Genomic DNA, 6000 nt, shown 5'->3' on the forward strand with positions numbered 1-6000 from the left:
TTTTCTGCAAAGTGCACCCCCTGCAGTTCTGTCACCCTGACCAGTCTCCACTGAGTGAGCCTGTGCTGATTGGAAGGCAGATCAGTGGCCCATTCTGCACCCCATTGTTGTTCTGGTGGGCCCATCTCCCTTCCTCACTCCAAATGCTTCCCATGGGGTGGGCCTTCAGCTAGTCCCTTGTGATGACTCACCAGCCTCTGGTTGGATCCTTTCTTTGGTCAGCTGTGGCCCCTTGCTCCTGTGTGGGTCCATGGGAACCCTGTCAGTGGTATCATACTGGGTGCTAGTATGATGTGCTCCGAGAACTTCTCCTCCCCTGCAGACTCCAGGCAACCTCACACAAAGGGCTCAGCTGCAGCTTTTGCTGGCTCCTGCTCCATAAGCTGCAGATTCTTCCTGACTCCCACAGGGCAGCCAGGACATGAAATTGTTGGAGTGGTTTCTTTTTGCTCTCACTGCAGCTTCTCCTGCCTTCACAAACTCTGTGGGTCTCTCCTCCTCTTCCTCCAAGCTCCAGGGGTCCCAGGTTGGCAGTCTCTGTTTTTTGTTAGCTGTAAATTGGTCACTTGTGGGTGAGAGTTTGACACTGGGGACTGTGTATTCTGCCATCTTGATGATGTCACCCCCTCCAAAGACAAAAATTTTAAAACTCCCCAGAGCATCAGTATTAAGCTACTTCAATTGTGCAGTTCACACAACTGTTACTCACCAATATTTGGAGAATCTAGAAGTTGACCTATCTGGAATTGTCCAAATTACAGTAGAAATGTGGGAGTCGGGGACAGTACCATATATGGGCTCTGGCAAACAAAAGGACTGGGCTAGAATCTAATTTTAACACATACAGTATGTTAACTTTGAGCAAGTTATTCTGCTTTTTTTTCAGTTTTGAGTTCCTCCTCTGTAAAATCCTTCATTCTTTCTCTGAAGCTCTGGGGGAGTTATGATTTGCACTACTCCATTGGCGCTCTATTCCTGCTTTTTATCTCTCCTTGTATTTATAGCTTGTCTTCCCACTAAGACTGTGTGAGCCTGTGTCCTTGCATGCCTCCAAATGCCTACCGTGGTACTTTTTACTTACATTCACAGTGTAAAAGCAGTAGATGAGATCCAGGAGACAATGGTTTTTAGGAGTTTTAAGTTGGGTTTGATGATAGATATGTTAATCTGCTTCACTATTTTACTATCTATATGTATCTTATAACATCGTGTCGTAAACCTCAAATATACACAATACAATTTATTACAAAATAAATCGGTTTTGAAACTAGTCAAACTGATTAAAAGCTGCATTTTATTAGTATCCATTTATTTTGTGAGTTGATTAATGAGGAACTTAAGTAACGTGTTGGTTGTGTGCTAACTTTTGGTATGTAACACATACGTCAGTATAACTGATCTATTATAGTTTTAAAAGGTTAAAAATTATATTTTAAAAAGTAGACATAATCCAATGTTTGTGGAGGACACAAACTGTACATTTCTCAAAACACAGATTGAAATCTGTAAATCCAGATCAGCCCCATTTACGGATGAGGAAACTGAGACTCACAAAAAGGTTTTTGAAAAAAGGATTTTGATTGATCACCTGTGGGAGACATGGAGAGGTGCCACCCGGATGGCCTTCCAAGGACGGACTTCCGGCTCAGCTGGGGAGTGTGGTCAGCTCCCCCTCCAGCTGCCGGCTCCTTTAGGGTCTGCCTCCACAGCAGTCACTGCACCCGAGGTGTCTCCCTTCCTAGGTGACTGAGTGGAAGGCCAGTGAAAAGGCCTGGCCATGTGGTCCACTGGAGGACAGTTTGATGGGCGGACGTCATTCCAGTGCCCCTAGATTCTGCCAAACTCTTTCAGGCCTGCAGTGTAGCAACCTTCCTTCCTCTTCCTTCCCTTCATGGCTGTTGATCCCGAATGAACTTCTTGCCCCCTCAACTCTGTCTCAGTGTCTGCCTCCAGGGAACCCAACCTGTGACATGAATTGATTGAAATGACATTGTATATTGGCATTTCAGGAAGGAGACTTATGGACTGAGTTTTCATTAAATTAACATACTTCATAAATATGAATAAAAAAACATCTTTATATTGCCAACCGTAGAGTTGGAAAAAGAGTGTCATTTGCCATAAAAAAAAGCTAATCATAAAATAAATCCAAAAAATATACAAAACAATAAATTCTAGCTGAATTCTTTCTATTTTCTGCCTAATGCCCCAAGCCTCTTTTTTCTAGTTGAGGAAGATCAGCAAGTGTTGGAAAGGTTAAGTTATACTAATAACAACAAAGGCTCTCATCTTGATATACTCAGAGGATTGAAAGAGAATTAAAAGGGAATAATTTTCTCACTATGTCATTCATTTAATGCAGTTCAACAATTTCCCCGATTCATATCTGTATACCAGAAGTACTTGGGACATACCGTGGCAAACGCCAACTTAAGTAAATGATCTACTGGAGATTCCATCATTTACCAGATATAGTTCTTGTCTAATCTTATACAACTCAAAGTGGAAATATGTCTGATATCTTTTTCTTAGCCCAAATATTCCCACCAATCCCGCATTCTAATGTAAAGGTGACCTATATTTTCTCTTTGTTCTGTTTCTATGTTTGGAAAAGATTCTAAGATTCCTACAGACAAGGCTCCTTCCACTTCAGGTGAATTTACCCCTTCCATTTAAGCAGAAATAGAAAAAATCATTGCTTTCTTTCTTCCTTTAATTCATTTGCTGAAGAATAGATATATCCTCTGATGCCTACAGAGCTGACCTAATGAAAGGTAAGTGCAGAGCAGTAGGTATAGAATCTGAGAGAGCGTATTTGTGAATGTCACTCTCCCACGATAACAACCCCAGGCATACTTGGAGAAAATGTTAGGGAATTAGAATTTTTGAACAACAAAGGAGTTTAAAGCGTAAGATAAAAAGAAGATAGTATGGGCATTAGTAAAGGAATGAGGGAAGATTTCCCTTCATTTTATAGACCCCATATACAGAATATACTTTTTTTTCCCCCTCGATTCTAATTTATTGTAAAATAGATGTATCTCAAATGTGATAGCCTCATATATACATGTTTGGAAAAGTAATTTGAAAAAAACTAGTTGGTATGTAAAAGTTCATTGTAATTAAGGAAATGAATCTTCAAGTTTTCAGATCATGCAAAGGAATCTCACAGATTTGGGTGCTCAAGACTCTACTTCAGGTATGTCTACAAAAGGTCTTTACTTTTAGCATGTTCTATTAGAGAAAAATTGACTGACAACTGTGAAATCCCAGGACAGAATTAGGGCTTGTTTGGCACTATCTACAAGGTATGTACCTGTAGCCAGCACCTGAATCTTCTTTGCAATTGTCAAATAGGTCCAACTAGTTCAGGAGCTTCCTCCAAAAAACAGCTGAAAGGCATCTTTAAATTTGGGATTCTACAAAACTGCTGCTGTTGGCCTAGAAGGAATAACAGAAATCACATTTACCCTACTGCCTGAAACAACTGAAAAGGTAGATCAAATATATGAAGATTTCAAGACTTTGTACATCAGGCACTGAAGGGCAGTGATCCCTGAGAGATGGAAGCAGATGAGGGACTGAGTCTATGACTACCCCAACTTACTGCCTGGAGAGAATTTCCAGGCCATGAGAAGGGAGAGAGAACCTAGATAGAGCCTGGTGGTCACCTTGAGTTGAGGAGATGGAATTGGGAGTTGGGGAGGCCAAAGCAGCTACAATTTTCAGGGTGCTGTAAAGAGAGAGCTGAACAGAGAGAAGATTCTGGAGACCTGCCAAAGCTTCCCCAACGAGCCTTCAGCTGAGTACTGATCAGTGCCTGCTTGTGAAAAAATACCTTCAGTCTGGGGAAAGAACTACTTGAAAGGAGCAGAAGCTCACACGGGGCTGGTATTGTTCCTGCTCCTGCAGGCCAGACTGGAAAACCTCACAACTCATGGGCCTTCAGGTAGGGTACTCAGAGGGCCTTGCCTCTGGTGGGGTCAAATTAGCGCAGGATTAAATGCACCAGAAATTGCAGTATGTGGGTAAATGTAAAGTCTTGTTCTTTCTTATTTTGGTGTTTTTAAGAGAACTGAAATGTGTAAGCAAAATTAATAGGTGGAATTGTGGGGTTTATAACATGTGTATTTTGTCAAATATGACAAATAGCATAGAGGCTGGGAAGGAAAAAATGGAAGTATACTGTCAGGTCCTTCCATGATACAAGGGTACTTCAAAAAGTTCATGGAAAAATAGAATTGAGAGAATGTGAATCTTTCAAGGACTTTTTGAAGTACCCTCCTATGTGAAGTAGAACGTCACTTGAAGTCAGAATCGATTCATTGCTACAGAATTGATTCATTGTAACAGTCCAAAAGCACTGCAAGTGAGGGAGATGGCATCGCAGCCATCAAATGACATTTGAGCTGGCCCGAATGTGTAAGTCAAATTTTAAAAAATCACTATTATTGAAGAAAGTTCCTCAGGGTGAGGGATTAATGGGATGAAAATAATGGAAGAAGAAGAATAAAGGGTCTGCACTGTTAATTGAGAATAGTCCTGCTTAGTGGAAACAGGGGATCATTCAGAGGAGCAGTGGACCGCACATATGGCTGACCAAGTCAGTAGCGACCAAACCAGAGAAGGCCTTACCGAGGCTCGTGCTTCCTTCTGGCAGCGAGCAATGGCTGTTGACAGTTTTTGAGTAGTGGGAAGGCGCGATCAGAACAGTGCTTTAGGAACTGTACTAATCTGTCAGCAATGTCGGAAATGAGTTAGAGTAGAGAGAGACTAAAAGCGGAGAAGTCAGGAGGCTGGAAAAAGTTCAAGTAAGCTATAGTAAGCATTTAACTAGGAGCCGTAGAGAGCACAGGCAGGAAGGGATGGTGTAAAGCTAGATGACTACGCCACTTGTGGCGTATTGGAAAAATACAGAAAAATGGTCGGGGCCCCTCAGATGTTCAGAATCTTGCCGAGCATTTGATGTAAATATGCACGTGCGCCCAGGTGCTCCTTGGTTATGGACTTAAGTATAAAGGACGAGTGGCTCTGATCCACAGTGACCCCCACCCCCAGGACACCCTTGGGGGGGGGCATGGAGAGGCCGCTGCTACTGCTGCTGGAGGCTGTTGCTGCTGGTGCCCCCAGATGCCCCAAGAGGCCACCACCACTGCTGCTGCTGCTGCTGAGGACTTAGCTTGTGTCATCTGCCAATGGCTCCTGGGATCTTTCCCACTTACCTAGTGTGGACATGTGTGTGAGGGGTCTGGTGACCCAGCCTGGCATGTAAGAGGGTCTGAGCCCTAGCCTTAATGATACAATTGGCTACGATGGCAGGAGCCCGACAGTAGCCCCAGCCAGAAAATTAGTGTAGCTATTGCGGTAATCTGACAATTGGCCTAGTCGTGTAGCTATTCCCTTAGCTTTATGTGGTGTTAGGCAATTCATAACTAAAGTCGAAATGTTTCATTATTTTAATTACTTTAAGTTTTCCATTTGTATTGTCTGGGCTAGGGGTTAGGGCCCACAGACCCTTCAAGCGCTTTGTACAGACTGGGTCATCAGACTCCTCACATGCAGGTGCACACTAGGTAACTGGGAAAGATCCCTGGAGCCATTGGCAGATGGTGTGAGCTCAGTCCTCAGCAGTATCAGTATCAGCAGCAGCAGCCATGGTGGCCTCTCAGGGCATCCTGGGGACACTGGCAGCAACAGCCTCTGGCAGCGATAGTGGCCTCCCCATGGCCCCTCTGGGGGAATCCTGGGGGTTGGGGTGGGGGCCCATGGATCAGAGCCACTCATTCTTTATACTTAAGTCCATAACCCAGGAAACCTGGATGCACATGCGCAATTACATTAGACAATAACCAAGGAACACCTGGGCGCACGTGCATATTTACATCAAATGCTTGGCAAGATTCTGAACATCTGAGGGGCCCTGACCATTTTCCTATATTTCCCCAACAGATGGATATCAGTGAAGTAGCAGAGAGAGAACTGATGGATCTGAGTAAAGGG

This window comes from Cynocephalus volans, chromosome 1 (assembly GCF_027409185.1).
Source record: "Cynocephalus volans isolate mCynVol1 chromosome 1, mCynVol1.pri, whole genome shotgun sequence".
Lineage (NCBI taxonomy): Eukaryota > Metazoa > Chordata > Mammalia > Dermoptera > Cynocephalidae > Cynocephalus > Cynocephalus volans.